The following is a 20,377-nucleotide window of genomic DNA, read 5'->3' as shown; positions in this document are numbered from 1 at the left end:
TTATCACTCTTGCATGTATTGATGTTTTTCAATATTTTTTCCTCATAAGGTGGCGAGCTGGCAGAAATGTTATCATGCTGGGCGAAATGCTTAGCAGTATTTCATCTGTCTTTACATTCTGAGTTCAAATTCTGCCAAGGTTGACTTTATCTTTCATCCTTTCAGGGTCAATAAATTAAGTACCAGTTATGTACTGAAGTCGATCTAATTGACTGGCCCCTCCCCCAAAATTTCGGGCCTTGTGCCTAGTGCAGAAAAGAATATTTATTCCTCATAAATACATTTATATGCTATTTAAAAGGAAAATTTGAGAAATTATGAATTTTTGCAACCCCACTCCCTGCCCCAATTGTTTCTGTTTAGAAATTAAAATATTGGAGAGCCTGAGAAGGTCATTGCTGGCATTTATCCACAGTGATTTTTAAAAAGTTACATAATTCATTTTAATAGCATACTTTTCTGTTCAAAAACGTTTATTCACACACACACACACTGCTTCTTTTGATTGAGGTGGGTAAAAATTTAGATTGCAATTTATTTTGTTACCTATAGTCTACCAATGGACCACGCATGTGTTACTTCAGCATCATCATTCCATAAAATGTGTTTAATGGGAGAAAAGTATGGGAAAAAATGGGAGAAAAAACATCAATACATGTGTAAGTGAAAAGGGATTGTGGTTTGAGTTGTGCTAGAAACAGCAGTGAAGCCTCCCTTGAATTATTCACCTTTTCCTCTGAAAATATTTACGATTTAGTTTGTTCTTTTTTTACCAAAAATGCTTCTCCCATGGTTTTTAAGTTAAAAAAGAAAATGGCCAAAATCGGTCTGGATAGTTATTATTGCAAGGCTTATAGCGTTCCAAACAGCCATAACAACAAAATCACTTTAAAATTTTTTTTACAAAAATTATACGAGTATTTTTTTTTTAATTTCATTCAATAAATAATGTTTTTACATTACATACACATTAATAGAATAGACTGTTGGTTTTCCAAATAGAAAATTAAAACTTGAAACGAAAACATTGAAAGAGAAAGTGAGAGACTTTGCAACTGAAAATGGAATACTCCACAGTGAATGTAATGAATATTTAAATTTGTGAAGAAACGGACGCAGTGAATGCAATGAATGTTTAAATTTGCAAGAAATTGGAGTTAAAAAATTCAATAAACTTGAGAAATCAAAATTATAGGAAATTTCTTAGAACATGAATTTATAAAAATATTTCCAGATAGTCAACCCTTTAATAATTGTTTTCTTTTAGTAACTGTTACATACCTAATTAATAAGCAGCTTTCTCCATTATAGTATAGATGATATTACAAATTATTTTATTAAGTCCATATAATAATGAATGTGTATGAGGTGCTTGTTGCTTTGTGCTGACAGTTAGGAACTATATATGACTGCTGGGAGCTATCACTTGTACTTAGGTGAATGCTGACTGTTGGTAGCTGGTGGAGATGAGGCTGACTGTTAACTGTTGTGTGCTTGCTATTATTTCTAGTGCTGGAGGTCAACAGTTATACATAGAAGAAAACAACGAAATCTATTGAGATTTTTTACAACAAACATGTATTCTTTTTGTATTCAAACAGAAGACAAATACCGTTGTTACTACAAATGACAAATGTTGAGAGAATTTGGATGTTATTGTTTTGGTGTAATTGTACAAGTATCCGAAAAGTTACTGCAAGCTGTTGTGTTGCTGTAGCCGATAGTTCATTATGTTGAATGTCAGCTTGGTTCAGCCACTGCCCATATCTATTCACTTCCTCTGCTCATCTCAAAAGCTCTATGTCTGGTGGACGCATGTGTGTCATTTTATATCTATTGATGGACTCAAAGAAGAGCAGCAAAAGTGAGATTGCCTTTGAAGCCATGTGAAGTCACATGAAGATTGGCCAGATTTTATTGATTATGCGAGCAATATTCTTTCCAGGCAAAGTCGTTATTGGTTGAATTCACTGATCATGTGGGCAACATTCCAGTACAGCATGACATCATGTGATTGTTAAATATTCTCGCTACAAATGCTCTACAATACATTCTTGTAGAGTTTGAAGGCAGCCTGCATCTGTATGTAAGGTGGAATTTTCCTTGATATTGCCCATTTTGATTGCAAACATGCTCACCAAAGCTACAAACCAGCTAAGATTGTTTTATTGCAAAATATAACTTCTTTGTCAATGCCTTTACATTTCCTTCTCTGACATTGTCATCACATTGATAGAGGCTGTGTGGAATTAGATTCCTTTCTCTTGTGCATAAATGTTTGTCTGAAGTACAGATGACAAATTAATTTATGAGCTCATTAATACAGAAACTTGAGTTTGGGGTTAACTACAAAAATATTTTATAATTTCATTCTCTTTGAAATTGCTTTTATTCACGGTTTGGGGTTTGACTGCCCTTTCTAGTATGCAAGGTGTCCTGTCAAAGGTTACCTCTTTCGTGTATAAATACTTAATTGTTTGTGCACTATTATATATGAAATATGTTGTCTATTGACTTTATCATACATGCTAGCCACCGGTATGAAAGTTTTTCTAAATTTTCCACCCTTATTATTTTGAAAGTATATATATATATATATATCATCATCATCATCATCATCATCATCGTTTAACGTCCGCTTTCCATGCTAGCATGGGTTGGACGATTTGACTGAGGACTGGTGAAACCGGATGGCAACACCAGGCTCCAGTCTAATTTGGCAGAGTTTCTACAGCTGGATGCCCTTCCTAACGCCAACCACTCAGAGAGTGTAGTGGGTGCTTTTACGTGTCACCCGCACGAAAACGACCACGCTCGAAATGGTGTCTTTTATGTGCCACCCGCACAAGCCAGTCCAGGGGTACTGGCAACGATCTCGCTCGAAAATCCTATGGGAGCCAGTCAGGCGGTACTGGCAACGGCCATGCTCAAAATGGTGCATCTCATGTGCCACCCGCACAAGAGCCAGTCCAGGGGCACTGGCAACGATCTTACTTGGCTTGCCGGGTCTTCTCACGCACAGCACATTTCCAAAGGTCTCGGTCAGTAGTCATCACCTCGGTGAGGCCCAATGTACGAAAGTCTTGCCTCACCACCTCAGCCCAGATCTTCCTGGGCCTACCTCTTCCACGGGTTCCCTCAACTGTTAGGGTGTGGCACTTTTTCACACAGCTATCCTCATCCATTCTCACCACATGTCCATACCAGCGCAATCGTCTCTCTTGCACACCACAACTGATGCTTCTAATGTTCAGCTTTTCTCTCAAGATACTTACACTCTGACGGGTATTCACATTGACATTACACATCCAACGGAGCATACTGGCTTCATTCCTTGCGAGCTTACGTATGTCCTCAGCAGTTACAGCCCATGTTTCACTGCCATGTAGCATGGCTGTTCGTACGCCTGCGTCATACAGTCTGCCTTTTACTCTGAGTGAGAGTCCCTTTGTCGCCAGCAGGGGTAAGAGCTCTCTAAACTTTGCCCAGGCTATTCTTATTCTAGCAGCTACACTTTCAGCGCACCCACCCCCACTACTAACTTGGTCGCCCAGATAGCGGAAGCTATCGACTACCTCTAGTTTTTCACCCTGGAATGAGATAGAAGTTGTTTCCTGTTTGTTTACAGTCTTTATTGCACCTGAACATCTGCCACAAACAACAACTAACTTCCTTAACCTGCCTGTGATGTTGCTGCACCTCTTATGTGTCCATAGCTTGCACCGGGTACATCTTATAGAGTTACTACCTACTCCTTTTCTACATACTGAGCAGGGCCATCTACCTGAAGGGGTTTGTGTTTTATCTACCTTCCTACTTATTAGGATTTTGGTTTTAGCTAGGTTGACTCTAAGGCCCATCAATTCTAGACCTTGCTTCCACACCTGAAACTTCTCCTCTAGTTCTGATAGTGACTCCGCAATTAGGGCAAGGTCATCAGCATAGAGGAGCTCCCAGGGGCAACCTGTCTAGAACTCCTCTGTGATTGCTTGGAGGACTATGATAAATAAGAGGGGGCTGAGGACGGAACCTTGGTGGACCCCTACCTCTACCCGGAATTCATTGCTGTACTCATTTCCAACCCTTACCTTACTGGCAGCATCTCTGTACATGGCTCGCACAGCTCTCACTAACCATTCTTCTATCCCAAGTTTCCTCATTGACCACCAGATAAGGGATCGGGGGACCCTGTCAAAGGCTTTCTCCATGTCAACGAAAGCCAGGTACAGAAGTTTATCCTTAGCTAGGTATTTCTCCTGCAGCTGTCTCACTAGAAATAAGGCATCAGTAGTGCTTTTACCTGGCATGAACCCAAACTGCATCTCATCTAAATTGATTCGCTCCCTAATTAGTTGGGCTATGACCCTCTCTGTAACTTTCATAACCTGATCTAACAGCTTGATGCCTCTGTAATTATTTGTATCTAAAGCGTCACCTTTACCTTTGTAGCAGTTGACTATGATGCTGCTACACCAGTCATTGGGTATGACTCCTTCGTGTATCACCTGGTTCGTAATACGGGTGACTAGGCTATAACCAACACTGCCAGATATTTTGAGCATCTCTGCAGTGATTCCTGATGGGCCGGGGGCTTTCCCGGTCTTCATACTCTTAATTGCTTTATCTACCCTGGTACTATCAACTCGGATAGCTGGTCCCTCTATTGGGTCGACATACGGCAGGCTCTCTTCCTCCCATTCATTCTCTTTATTAAGCAATCTATCGTAGTGGCATCTCCAGACCTCTTTCTTTGCATCCTCATTTAGTGCAAGCGTACCATCATCCATGCAAACACATTTCTCTCCTACAACATCACTATTCTCTCTCCTACACTGTCTTGCAACACGAAATACCTCGAGTCTTTGGTCCTCACGGCACAGAACATTGGCAAATCTTTTCTTATCTGCTTCCCCTCTGGCTAAATAAACCTGTCGCCTAGCCTCCCTTCTGGCACATTGGTTCAATTCCCTGCTACCACCGTTCTTCCAGTCCTTCCAAGCCTGTTTCTTTTGTCTAATAGCCCTGTCTACCTCCTTGTTCCACCACCACGTTACTCTGGGTCGGGAGGGGACTTTACACCACCCACAAATCTGGTTGGTGGCTTTCAACAGGTTGTCCCGCAGAAATCTCCAATTGTCTTCCACGTTGTATGATGCTATATCCCCTTCTATTTCGTTAAATGCTTCAAGTAACTTGTCGCTAAGTCTCTGTCCATTTGCAGGGTCTTTAAGCTTCCACACCCTTCTCCTCTAAGCCGGTCTAATTCTGGGCACCCATTTTGCCTTGATCCCAAAGTCGCTAACTACTAATCTATGTTGTGGGGTACATTCTTCGCCAGGGTAGGTTTTGGCATTTATAAGCCGCCCTCTTTCCCTATTTCTGGCGAGGATGTAGTCGATTTGGCTAGAGTGTCTGCCGGAGCGGTAGGTGACTAGGTGACTGGCAGGTTTCCTGAAGGGCAGGTTTCAGTGTGTGGAGAACGCTAAAGTAAATGAGGTATAGATTTTTTTCAGAATAGTGCTCAGAGAAGTGAGAAATTAAATTCCAACTCCTTCATCCTCAGAAGGTGCCTCCAATGTAGAAAGTTGGCTATAAGAATGATGCTCATTGAGCAGGCATGGAAGTAGAAAGTTGGCTATAAGAATGATGCTCATTGAGCAGGCATGGAAGTAGAAAGGCAGATAAACACAAGTAAACCTAACAAGTATATTTATATAGAATATAAAATATAGAGTATGGAATAAAGAATAGAAAAATGAAAGGAGTTATGCAACAGTCTTATCTTGACAGGTGTTTCAAGTGAACCATGGCTTATGTGGTAACCTCATTCATTAGATAACAAAGACCTATAATGCCAGAAGTGCATGGAATATTACAAGTTCCCATGTATCCATTAGGCAAAGTTAGGTCAACCTCATTGGAAGAATGTGGCCTTTTGCCATGCTTGCAGGGAATTCATTGAGAGGTAGATTTTCTACAGCTGGATACTTTTCTTGCTGCCAACCTTCAACAGTTTCAAAGTAAGGTAATGTTTTCTCCTGGTTGGATATGTTTACATGAAAGATTGAAATTCAAGGGCACTGCTTGTAAGACAGTACTGCTCATGTACAACTATGATGCTATGTCAAGGCATGACGACTATAACACACACATTTTTGCATACGATGGGCTTCTCTCAGTTTCCATCCACCAAATCAACTCAGGTTTTAGTTATCCTGGAGTTATAGTAAAAGGCACATGCCCAAGATACCAAACAGTAAGACTAAACCTGAAGCTTAACTATGCTCCACTGCATCTCTTGTACAGATATAGTTTACACTGAATACAAATGGAAAGTGAATGTGTAATACACAAAATATATAAATATATGTATACAGACAGACAGATATTGATTCAAAAATTGCATAGGAGGATGACAAAGGAACACACATAAAATGCACACACATGATGTGGACATGCTCCTTCCTCATCAGTTATTGTCCAAAAATCATAATTTCATGCCTTTAAAGACTATATTGTTAATTTCAGTGGCATCAACAGCAAAAAGCTGCTGGGAATGAGTGAACATAAAAGACAGTGACAAAGACAAATAAATGACACAGGTAACTGGGACAGATATAAATATACATACAAAATAAAGAGCTTATGAGACAGCCTTTCAATAACAACCCAGCTGAAACCGCTTCTGGCTCTGTAGAACAAATGTCATGTTTTCATAAGCTTTGAATTAAAATCTTCCACCAAACGTTAGTCACAATTTATGTTCCTAAACACTAGATTAATGATAACTAAATTATTTCACTAAATTTGTTATATTTAAAATTAATTGAAAGAAAAGCGGAGCATCTCAAAATAAAAATGGTAACGAAAGGGTTAAGACAAGACATGTAGGAGTAACACTAATGGAAAATGCTGTCTTACTAGACTTGAAAAGGAAAATAGAGAGAGGGAAAAATAGGCGGGGCATGACTGAAGGTAACTATGAAAGAAGCATGACTGAACAGGTCAGTGATCTAGCAAAAAAGGAAGGCTGAAAGGAGAAATGGGATGGGGAGAGAGAAAACAAGTAGTGAAGGGTAGAGGTGAAAGCAGAATAAAAGAAGAAAAGGAGCAGATAGAAAGAAAAAATGGATTAAAGGAATGAACAATAGAGAAGGAGGGAGAATAGTAAAGTAAAAGGGGTAGACAAAAAAGGCAAAGGAGAGGTAATGAGAGAAGAAAGATAAATGGAAAGGAAAAAAGAAAAGCATGAGGGAGTGGGGGGAAAGTGACATTGCACCAATATTACCTGCTGTATGGGGTGGCACTGAGTGGCATTACATTAATAAATTCCAAAATTGCACAGAAGGACCATACAAAAAATTCATACACAAGACATGGACATGCTGAGAGAGAGAGAGAGAAAGAGAGCCATTGTTATCATATTCAAATTAGCCCTTCAAGAATATTTCAATTTCACTTGCTTGTGGATAAATTAATTCTCACATATAATAGATAAGCTATTTAAGGCATAAACATTTTATAGGACACAAGATTTATATAGTTTTCTTGCAATATTGGGCTATAGAGAACTTCTACTAGTTGAACTTCTATCAATATACAAAACAGCTTAACCACTTGTAATCAAAGTAATATTTGTTAAATTGCTATAAAATGCTATTTTCTTGGTGGGAAAGTGAATGAAACAAGTTCCTTCACATCTCACACACATCAAAAAATCAAGATCCTAAGTGCAGCCATTTGAGAAAAAAAAAACAAGGTCTAGAGAATTTCCCCAACAGCAAGAATATTCAATGTGCATAGAATGCCTTCATGCATTACATGTCCCTCAAGCTTTTCCGCCTCACAAAATGTAGCCAATCCTTCTGGACTCATGGCAAAAGAGTTTCGACAGTCTTTGCAGACTCCTCTGTTCCTCTTTTTCTAAACAATGATGGATCCATGAAGTGTCTCTATGGAAAAAAACCTACACATTCAGCTCAATACACTTGGCCATTCCCCTCCAAATCTACTGCCTTCAACTACACCAGGCTTCCTATTTTGCATGCATACACATCAAGTGTGAGAATATTTTCAGTTGCTTCCAAGCCCTGACAATGTCCCTTCCATTACACTTAAACATTGTGTCTTAGAACTTGATCCTATACTCACCAAACTCTTTGATCTCTCACTTTCTAGAGATATACCCTGACATTTGATAGCACACTTAAATGTGTCTCATTCCAAAGGCTAGCCCTCTCACACAGCCAGCCACTGCCCCACTTTCAATCAACTCTGGGGTTTCACAAAGTTTAGTCTTGTGTCCCCACTCACTTCTCTTTATACATCATTGATCTTCTTGCTAGCACATCCAACAATGATCACTCTTATACAGATGACATGAGCCTTCATCCTACTCTAATTTTCCCTAGCAATGCATTGTCCATATGCAACCATGTCACCACATTTCAAACCTGCACTGATTACATTCATAAAGGAGGCCTTGAGAGCATTTTTCAGTGGGACCATGCCAACCTTGTCTCTTTAACAGCAAAAAACTCAAGCTCCACTCATATCAAGAGAACACCATTGCACCACACTCCAACTAAATATGAATGGCACTCAGTTCAAACTCTCACAGTTACTCTAAATGTTGCACCACATTATCACTGAGGATCTCTCCTCAACAAAGCTAAAATTGCATCTCAAAGACTGAAATATTTTCTGGACCCACAATGGAATACAGCTCTCATATCTGGGGCAATGCTACTGCTATGCAGACAGACATCAGGGACCACATGTGAAGAAGGACCATTCAACTGATTGACATTCAATGATTAAGGCACATGCTCCAGTTTCTGGCCTACATGCATGTTGTCTCCCCATTCGCTCGCTCTCTCTCTCTCTCTCTCTCTCTCTCTCTTTACTATCACTTCTATAACAGTCCCTGTTCATTGGAACTGGCTGCTACTGGCCCCATACATACACTACTCAGGTATCTCTAACCCACTTGTCTTTCCAGCTCTTGTCATCCTTGCTGCATCCAGCCTACCCGTTGGCCCACCAAATATTTTCTTCCCAGAACACCATCCTCTGAATTTTCTCTTATGTCTTTCCTGCAAGCATTGACTTGCAATAGTTTAAATGAATCATTGACATCAATCCCACTAGTCTTGGAGGGCCTGCAAGGTCATGGACACTTCCCCTCTGCCAACTCAGCAAATCAAAGAACAAAAATGGAGCTTAACGAAAGCTTGCAAAGTTATGTGTTTATTTCAATATTCATGTCATTTTCAGAAAACTTGATGACTTGGCATACAGTAAGTTCTTTTAATTTGTGCCACCATGAGGAGAAACATTATAAATTTGATGACTGACCATGTCTCAGATTTTCCAGTTTGTGCCACAGCATTAGTTAATATGACAAACACAACATATTAAGTAATAGAATATGTTCAACTGGTCATGAATGAATGCACCAGCTAATCCTGATTGATGTAGAAATGAAAAATAAATGAAAAATAAAAAATAAAAAATAAAACATGAAAGTGAAAATGCCAGTTAACAGTTAGATGAAGTAAAAAAAAAATTGTAATGACAGCTGAATAACTGATCAGGATGAAAAAATATTTTTTTTTGAATTCATTCAAGAGAGATTCTTGTGATCTGTTTTTTTTTATTATATTTCTTCAGTAAATCTTTATTTCTTGGAAGCAAATTAAAACATTATTTACTGAACAAAAGTCATAAAAATGTTTTTTTAAATATAATTTAAAGTAAATACCTTAGCAAACTCTGGTTCAACCACAGTCCACAATATAATGATAGAATCCAGAAAGCCATAATTATATTCTTCTCTAAATCAAAAGACACAGCTTCATTTCCACAGTCCTCTTCTAAATATATATATATATATATATATATATATATATTACAAATAAAAGGGTAAAGGATTATCAATTTATTAATTTATTAGCACTTTAGCTGCTATTTCTGAACTTCGGTATGTGGTGAAGCAACTGTTGCTGATCCCTTAATTATGTGTGTGTGTATATATATATATATATATATATATATATATATATATATATATACACTAGATATACCCATGTTTGAATCTACATGTTTATATATATAAATGTACGTGTATGTATGTGTGTAAGTGAGTGTAGTGAATTTTTAAACAAAGCATATGCGAGATTTTTGGAGGCTTGGTTTGAGAAAGAAAAGTGTTTTTTTGGGATGGTATAAACCACATCAAGTTGAAAATATCGATGCACAGCGACAAAGGAAGAAATGCTATTTAATTTAAAATAGTCATTTTTATCATCTTAATCAAAGGGCAGAAAAACAGAGAGTCCCTTCTGGTGAGTTTATTTCAACTCCATGTTATACCTATAGAAGCCATCCGACAGCACAGGGAGGAAACAGTCAAAAGTTTTTGCAATGCAACAGCAGATTAAGGGAGTAAAAAACGAAAGCATAGTAATTTTCTCTTTAAGAAAAAAAACAATTAAGTTGAAAATGTGACTTTGAAGTGCCGACCCCCTTCCCCCCAAAGTCGAGTGAGTGGAAATAGATTACTATGATTATCTTTTTGAAATATGAGGTCAGCCCATCGCCACTTAATAGGATTCTGACCTTTAAATAATTCCTTCATTTCTGCGAAATTGACTTTTTCATTCATACAGCAAAAGATGGCAATTTCTCCAGGAACTTTGAAAGCTCTACAATAGGGGCATATTTGATTCATTTCTCCAAGAGAGCCATCAATATCTTGATGGTTGCAGAGACGATGGTGTTGGTTTTGAAGTCATTGAGCTTCTAATTTAAGTCGTTTCTGTTCTTCATTTTCCTTCAGATGAACTTGCTGTTGTCTCATTCGATCTTGCTCTAGTCTTTCAGCCCTTTGATCATAATTTTCATTTAAATGTCGGATTTGTTGTCTTTCCAATCTACATTATCTCTGTTCTTCAGTTTCATGTCTTAATTGCTCTCTTTTTAATATCTAGATATCTTTCTCTGTTTAGTTGATACCTCTCCCTTTCTCTGGTCCTTTTGCCTTTGGGTGTTGGAAGGCTTGAACCAAGCCTTTTTGGTAGCATCTAGGAAAAATATTCTTATGAATTCTTATAAAAAATATCTCATAAAATATAGGGAGAATTTCTATCTTTCACTCCATGGCACTCTGAAAGTTGTTTGAATGATTAAGGGAAGAAAAAAGAAAGTAAATAAAAAGGAAAAGGTTGGACGGTGGTAGATGTGATGACTCTTTTTGAAGTGTTGCCATCACAAATCAACATTTTCAACTTAATATTTTTTCTTAAGAGGGAAATGACTATTTTAGTTGTAATCTTTATCATCTTAATCAAAGGGCAGGAAAACAGACAAACTTTGAGTTTTAGTTTAATATAGACTCACACACACACACACACATGTACACACACATGTACACACACACACATGTATGCACAAACAAGTGTGTGTATGGATTGCTTAAAGTGGTGTACAGATTTTATATTTTAAGAAAAAGGTGGTCAGGAATTGGATAAAAACTATTTATTTAGTGCTTTCATCCCTTTCAGGGATTCATCATGAATGGGTTGTTTATATGTGTGAGTTACTTGAAAAAAATCTGGTGTTGAATTATTTGTTTTCTCATGAAAAGGATGTTTTGAGAGTGGCTAGCTGAGATGTTCGTTGTTGTTTTGAATCTACATGTTTGTATATATAAATGTATGTGTATGTATGCGTGTGTAAGTGAGTGTGATGAATTTTTAAACAAAGTATATAAGATTTTTGGAGGCTTGGTTTGAGAAAGAAAGGTGTGTTTTTCTGGGATGGTATAAATTGATGACGTGCCAAACTTTTTATCACTTGCACTAAATTTCTTTAACAGGATATTTGGTCAGCTGTCATGTTGCCCAGCTGTAGAAAATAGAATCTATCAAATTGCTTGAGAAGGCTTTTAAATGTGTGTGTGTGTGTATGTTTAAGCATATGTGTGTGTTGGTTGTTTAAGTGAATTTTTCCAGTTATTTTAGTAACAGCAATGAGAACATTAATAATAATGTCCAGTGACTATCTGGTTTACTTCATCTGAGAAAGTAATTTTTTTAAGTAAAAATTTCTCATGATTGTATAAATATACTTTTTACACGTTTTGTTCTGGTGAATTTTTTTTTTTAAATTTAGTTTCATTGCCATCCAGTGTTTTGGAGCATCACTTGGGCATTTATAGAAAGGAAAAATCTTGAATCAACTATTTCCACATATTTCCAGATGTTTGCTCTGCAGAATCTTACATAATTCTTTTTGTTTGATATCTTGTGTATGGATTCTTGCACATTATTAAGGGGGAATTGTTGGTTTCGCCAATATAATTTTCTTTGCAACTGGGGCAGGTTATGCAGTATATTAGATTTTGTGCCTTATGATTCATATTTGCATTTATTTGGAAGGAGAATACACTTTTATATGAGAACCAGTATCCAAATATTTGAAATTGTTGTTGTTATTGTATATTCTACACCTTTTGTCTCAATGGAACATTCTGAATTATCTTCTGATGTAAATTTTGCCCTTGTGAGATGCTTTTAAAGATTTTTTTGGTTGATGTTTGACATTCCTTGAGATTTTCATCAACCAGTTTTTTTTCCATTTTGAGGCTTTGAAATAGTATTCATAGGTTTGATTTTGTAGCATTAAATATGTTGGTTACTCCTGAATCATGTGTTCATAAACAGAATAGTATTTTCTTCAACTTTTTTCATAGTTGTCCTCAGTTGTACAATGTCTAGTTTCATTGCTTTTATAATTCCATTTTTTATTAATTCTAAGGAGTAACTCTGTTCTTTTAGGGAGCCTTTAACTTCATTAAGTTGAATTTGACATATTTTGGGGTCAACCACTATTGCACAAATACATCTTGACATACTATATGGAATGTTCCCTTTTTTCTCTTTTTTTTTTTTGTAATTTTTAACATATATTGGTTACTACTATGGAGTTACGTATCTTTATGTGGATGTCTAAGCACTTTTGTCACTGGTTTCTGTCGTAAATTTGTTAGATTGGTGAATGGTCTTGCCAACTGTTCCTGCAATTTAAAGAGCCAGATACTTCAATTAAGCATTACAAGAGAAGATAATGTTCTACAAACAACATTCAAATGCGGTAGGATCTTTTGTGTGTGTGTGTGTGTGTGTGTGTGTGTAATATGTGTGTGTACGTGTGTAAACTAGTCTTTGCACACTCTGCCTGGTCATGTCAGAGTCAACTTTCCTGGTTGGAACAGGGTCCTGTCCACCCCCATTGGATACATGGTATGCAATCTTCTCAGCTCCGAGTCACTCAGTCAACACACCACAGCCACTCCTTACTCCAGATCCTCCGGCACCTGCAACCAGGCTTTCTTTACTCTAGTCAAGATGTCTGCTCTATTCCTCTCTGAGGGCACAAAAAAACACACTCAACCTCAGGTCAAACTCGGCAGCTAGCTCGCCCAGAATTCCCAGATGGCATTTTATCAGCATCTCTGCACCCCCTTTGGTTCACATCCTCTGCTTGCCTGTGATCACTGATCCCACCCATCTAAGTACAGTGGCCGAATCGGTCCAGATCTTGATGGTATGCATCCCCCACCTCAGGGCCAGGTTCAGCCCTTTCAGCACAGCATCCAGCTCCACCACGTTGATGTGGTTGCAGTGTTCCTTCTTCCTAAGCCAGGATGCATCCTCCACCACGACACTGCCAATTTCCAGGACGACTCCTGTCACTATGCTGCTGGCATCACACCACACAATCCCCTTCTTCAATTTGGACACATACCAGTTCCCTCTTACTGGGTCCTCCGCAGACATCCTCTCCAAGACTTCTTGCATCATGGCGGTTGTCTTCTCGCCCACGTTATCACTCCACCTCACTCCTTCAGCTCGCCTCTCGATGAAGCTGCATGCCGTCCAGAGCCATCCTGCAATTGGGTAGTGTCCCAGCAGCTTCCCACACACAGAAAACAGTTCCCGCCACTTGTCTTTGAGCCCAGTTCTGGGATCTCATTCCTTCTCTGAAACACCAACACGCCAGCCTTGTCTCTCCATAACTTGAGTCCTAGGGCAGCTCATCCTTCCATCGCCTCCGGTGGTTTGGCAGTTAGCCCAAAACTCTCCAGGTGGCTTATGATCTCCTTTGCTGACACTATGCTTTCATCCACCAGGCCTTTCCCAGGATGGTTTTGAGAATTGTCGCCATAATTTTCGGTGCTGAATTCAGCCTGAATCCCAACCTGGTCAGGCAGTATGTCTGTCCCTTATACCTTACCAGCTGATATTTCTACAGTCTCTCAGCCACATGCAGCTGCAGGTATGCCAACTTCAAATCGATGATTGTGGAGACTCCCGTCATCTACCTCCACTCTCTCAAGGTTTCGCTACAAATGTCCGTAGCTTCACCACCCGTATGGCACAATACGTGATCGTTCAGCTCTCAGAAATCCAATACTGGTCTGACTTTATGTTTCGTCGGCTGCACCACTGCCATGAGCAGTAGCACTCCAGTCTTCACTTCCTCCTCCCAAGGAATCAGAATACCTTCCTTGAACCACTGGTCCACCTTTCCTTCGAACTCACTTCTGGCATCCCCTTTCAGGGTATGCTGATAGCAGCCTACTGCGTTTTTCAATGTCGGAGGATCTCCCTTCCAGTACCATTCCACTGTCCACTACCGGCCATCAAACACAGCTCAAAAATCTTTATCTGTGATGGTGTGTGCAGCATATTTTTATTCACAGCTCTCACCACTTTCCTGTCATGAACTCACAGCGCATAGCGTCCCCACATCACTGAACATTACACCGGGTTCATTGACTGTAACATCTCCCAAGCAGACAATGGCATCTATCCCCATCACGACATTGATCCCATCCACTACATGATCAATCACAATAGCCCGCAACCTCAGTCTTGTTCCTCGTACCTCCATCTCCACATTGCTATTTCCTCTGCATTTAACTTCCTCACTGTCAACAGCCCTTACACTACTCACTCCACTCCATTCTTCTACCACTTCTGGAGTCATTAGAGTTGTTGAGCAGCCCGTGTTCATGAGGGCTCATGACACCTTTCCATTCACCACAACTTCTACTACTGGTAACGACTGTATATGCGCCTCTATTTTTTCAACGGGATGACTACTGGTGTAGTAGTCTCCCTTGGATTGTTTCTCTGCATGCATTCACTAGCGATGTGGCCAATCTGTCTGCATCAATAGCAAATTATTCCAGGCCTGGGTTCCTTGCAGTCCCTCATCATGTGTGAACCCTGACACCGAAAACACTGCCCTTTGAATAGTCACACACGTTCCTTGTTTGACCCCTCTCCGCCGCTCTTTGTTTGACCCCTTCTTGGTGTTGCAGTCGCTGCCAAAGGTGTCATCCTGTAACACAAGACAATGGCTCTGACCCGAGATATTACCTCTCCCATTGCCATAGAGTGAATGTTTGGCAGCTTTTGCAGCTTGACTGACATATGGTCAGGAAATCCTGTCACAAAGGCTAATTTTATGGTTTGTTCTAATGCGCCATCTCTATCTCCCACGAGTCTAGCCAATCTCCCGATTTCATTGGTAAACACATCGACCTGTTCACCCATCCACTTTACTCTCCACAGTCGACTATATGCCATAAATGGCCCTTCTGTGAAAGCCTCCATCAGCCGGCCTTCTGTTTTTTCTGCGCTCAACTGGTCCTTCTCCTCCATTTTGAGGTATAGTGCCAACGCCAATCCATCGAGGTACAACAGTATAAAACTTGCTAAATCATCTATACCCTGGAGTCTTGCCACCAACTTACTCTTTTGCAGCCAAGCGGTCACATCTCCCTTGCCGCAAAATGGCCTAACAGTCGCATTCGAAACATGGACCATACCCATCATTTTTTATTATTTTTCTTTTCGAGCCAAAATAGCTTGTGATGTAAAGGAAGAAAAAAGACAGAAGTGAAGAGAGAAGTATGGTAGTCTTACCTGTCGGTCTGGAAAAAGGGTCACTTTCAACATCCACGTGCTGTCTTGATCTCCAAGGTTCACTCCACTCCCATGTGTACTATCTGTCGCTGTACAGTCTCCCACGTCTGCTGCCAACTGGCCCCTCGCACTTCACTGATGCTGCATTTCCACCACGGCACTTCTGGTGGGATCCACAGGCCCCACTTCCGACAGGACATGCCTACTCCCTCACTTCCGATCCTTCCCTACAACACAGCCTGGGTCATAACACCACAGTGGCACTTTTGGCCCTCAAAATATCTTTGCCTATAGAGAATAGGCGCTCAACTGCAGCACTGAATGGGATGGCGGTGTTATACTTGTTGGTGAACAGGTCAATCAAGACCTACTGACCCAAAAAGGCGACTTCAGTCAGGATCTCCTTTAAGATGGCCTCCAGCCAGGTCTTCACCAAGTTCTTTGCTTTGAACTTCAGTGATCTGTGGCTCCTGCTCTCCTGGAACCGAGTGATGTTGCTGAAGAAATCATCTTCTTCCTCATTCTCATTGCTGGTGGTCGTGCTACCCTCCTCATTGGTCTCCATGGCATTCGTTACTCTGCTAACCTGGCTGCTATTATACTGCTCCATCCAGAACAGGCAAAACTTGGGGTGGAAGGCATTGGCCAGCTGGCACTCCAGGTCTTCCGGGAGGAGCCCAAACCTTTTTGTGATGTCTGCCAGTATCGCGTCTACCAGAGGACTGTAGTACAAGAGATGCTTGAACTTGGCCACCTTCAACTTTATAGCGGTAGCTGCTACAGTTGGCAGAAGGCTCCCGAGATAGGCCTGGTCCTCTCCTTGGACTTTATCTAAAGCTTTGGCAACATTAGACATCACCTGGGCATACCCCATCAGGAAGTTGACATCAAAATCAGTGAAGGTCTGCAGTATCAGCTGTGTCATCACCCCATGAACAGCTTCCCTATTCTTCTCCAGCAGTTTGTTGAGGATAGCAACAGAGTCATAGGTATAGTTCCATCTGGTACTGTTGGGGACTACCAGCCCCCTCTTCAGTGTGTCCAGAATACTGTCTGCTACCACTGTGCTGCGGCACTGTATATTCCACAGCCGCTGTGCCTTGGACATGGTCTTCCTGTAGGTCAACTTGAACGAAGCACTGTCAAGAGCCTTGTCAGCATCCATGCTGGCTACCAAGCTGGAGGTATGGGCTGTGTACTTCAAGCAGAAGTACTGGTAGGTTGAGGCCCAGATCACTGAACTCATCAAGGGCGGCATCAATAGAGATGTACTCAATTTCGTCAACATCCCCACCCTCAGGATCCACATCCAGGTCCACATCTTCAATGCTCTCCATGTCTGGATCGGCAGCAGCCTCAGGAATGTCTGGCAAGAGTTCAACTTCTGTACAAACTGCATAAATGCTTTGACAAAATTTTTGCCATTGTTTGTTGTGGTCCTTGTCACCTTGTCTGGCAAATGGAACTTGTAATGGGTGTCCACCATGGTCTGGGCGAGAACATCAAAGGAGCAGGCCAGGACGGTGTGTTGTCTCATGCAGGTCTGGGGTCCAGCCAGGGTGCCATCATCTCCAGGTAGGACCTGTTGTGGACCAACCAGCAGTCCGCAGTGGTCACCACTCAGGGGATGTTCCTGAGCAATTTGTAATTAAAAAATGTTAAATTGTAAAAAGACATAAGTTTTAAAGTTAAAAACTTAAAATTATATATATATATATATATATATATATATATGTTAAATCTCTGAACGAGGTGTTAACAGTAACTGCACGATAAAGTGAAGTATATTTGCCATTTAAATGTGGCTGACCCCTAAGGGTGGATGTTACTGTTGCTTTTAGCCCCAGGAGAACATCTCCTCCAGCTGGCTTATCGACACATATCTGTGTCCTGTCTATTTTTGCCAAGGGAAGTTATCACTCCCATCTTGATCTGCGATACGTATGGACCCGAGTTTCAGGGTTATTTCCCTTCTTCAGCGTACGATCTAACATTGCTTGTTTTCACTTTTTCGATATCAGTGAATAACTTCACTGGAAAAAGACTTATATATTGCCAAGGGATTGTCATTCTCATCGAAGGTCGGCGATTATCGTACGCTGAAGAAGGGAAATAACCCTGAAACTCGGGTTCGTACGTATCGTAGATTAAGATGGGAGTGATAACTTCCCTTGGCAAAAATAGACAGGACACAGATATGTGTTGATAAGCCAGCTGGAGGAGATGTTCTCCTGGGGCTAAAAGCAACAGTAACATCCACCCTTAGGGGTCAGCCACATTTAAATGGCAAATATACTTCACTATATATATATATATATATATATATATATATATATATATATATATATATATATATATATTAAATCATATTAAAGGAAAAACAAAAACCAAGGCAGAAGGAGCATCTCAAGCCATTTAGAATAATTTAATTAGGGTAAGGTGAATTCGAAGTCTTACAGCTGTTTCTGGAATAACCCAAGTGGTTGGCTAGCATGTCCATGCACTGGTCACCCTGTCATCAGAGATGAGATTTGAAAATTCTAGACAGGGAAAATTTACAGTTTACAAGGAATGAAATAGATTAACAGTTAATAAGGAATAAATTAGAAGTATAGAAGAGTAAATAGAAGAATAAAGAGTAAAGGTAGTTAGAAGAATAATACAGGCAGGAAAATAATGTTCACAATTCATCTTTCTCCAGAGGATAGGGATGTTGGTCAGTACTTCTATGAAGGTAGAGGTCCTTAGTTAAAATCCCAGGTAAATTCAGGCAGTATTTGGCTGTTATTTTGAATGAGGTATTCATATTGAGGTGATAGATAGTATGTACATACTATCTGATCCCTAGATCCAGCCTCAGCTGTGAACTTGAAATCAAACTGGCAATCAACTATAGCACTTACTCAGCGTACCTATTCGTTTAGATCACCAGTGAACTAAACCCCCTCATATTCTTTATATATATATATATACCGGAGTAAGCACATAAATGTGCAACAAGGTGGAAAAAAGAGTACTCAAATACCAGAGGTAAAGTAATATGCTTCCAATAAAACTGTCCAATGAACGGGAAAGTGAAACTCCGAGTAACAGTTTTTTGTTATAGTTCTGCTGCTTTTAAATAAAGTATATATATATAAACTGACACAGCGTATGATCAAAGCCTACCAAAAAAAAAAAAAAAAACTAACCTGTCATCCGTATCTCCATGTAAGCTGCAATGGTTTTGTGAGCATGTAGTTTGTACAATTTTGGGTGGGTAAAAGGAGGTAGAACATTTGATCTCAATATCTTATAACCATATTTTGTTTATAGAAATCACACAGATTGTAGTTTAACATTTGTTACTAGGCTCTTTTAAATTCATGTTAATGTTGCTTATAATTTAAATCCTTATTAAACTTTTGAAAATAGCAACACAACTCTGATAGGTGACACATTGTGGAGGGGATGAATAACCGAGATGGGGGAGGGAATAATGGTTGGAATTTGAGTCCAGAACTTAAGGTTTGTTTATTTGTTTTATATATTACACTACTATATTTGAGAGATGAGGAATTATGTACATTATTTACATCTGACTGATATTTGTCCTCATCTTGTTTGATGTACTCTCCAGCCTTCATCAGGTGTCCTAGGGGAATTTCGAGCCTGGGTTCTCATTTTTAAGGAATTTTCCGATGTTGTTGTTGTTATTATTATTATTATTATTCAGGTCACTGCCTGGAATCAAACTCGGAGTCTTGGGGTTAGTAGCCTGTGCCCTTAAGCACTAAGCCTGTGGGCAATTATGGAGTGAATTTTAGGGCTTATAAATCTAATATTTTCTTATCCTTCCTTAATATCAGTTTCTATATGCTACTCATATCTGCTTAGGAGGTTATTATGTTGTAGCATATGTGCTTCCTCTTTTGGCTTTCGTATTTTCCAGTGGTGTTCTCTGAATAGAAGTCATGATTTTGATACACACCATGAAGAAATGATCAAGCTAAGTAACAATCTATCAAGCAACGACTACCCCAAGAGAGGATGAAATCCATAAACTGACCACAGTCTGACTACCCTATGTGAAAGGCCTCTCCGAAAAGACACAAAAAATATGTGGTCCATATGACATCAGTACAGTATTTAAGAGTACTACAACACTTTGCAAATATCTCCTTTGAATAAAACTACCAATAGAAGAGAATATGACCAAAGACTGCGTGTACTCCATCCCATGCAGCTGTGGTGGGTTATACAAAGGCAAAATATGCTGCCCCCTCAAAATAAGGGTAGAGGAACATTGCACAGCTGTGACACGAGGAGATATTGATAAATCAGGTATAGCTGACCATGTATGGAAAAACGGAGACCATGTCCCCCTGTGCATTCGTCCA

The 20,377-nt window shown here is 39.8% G+C and overlaps 1 pseudogene; it reads right to left on the bottom strand.

Moving 5' to 3' along the window:
- Positions 1 to 10,090: 10,090 nt before the first annotated feature.
- Positions 10,091 to 17,484, bottom strand: LOC149136143 (uncharacterized; annotated as a pseudogene).
- Positions 17,485 to 20,377: the final 2,893 nt, after the last annotated feature.

The sequence above is a fragment of the Octopus bimaculoides genome, chromosome 4 (assembly GCF_046866305.1).
Source record: "Octopus bimaculoides isolate indiv1 chromosome 4, ASM4686630v1, whole genome shotgun sequence".
Taxonomy (NCBI): Eukaryota; Metazoa; Mollusca; class Cephalopoda; order Octopoda; family Octopodidae; genus Octopus; species Octopus bimaculoides.
Note: the sequence above shows the minus strand (reverse complement) of the source record. Positions and strands in the feature narration are given on the sequence as shown.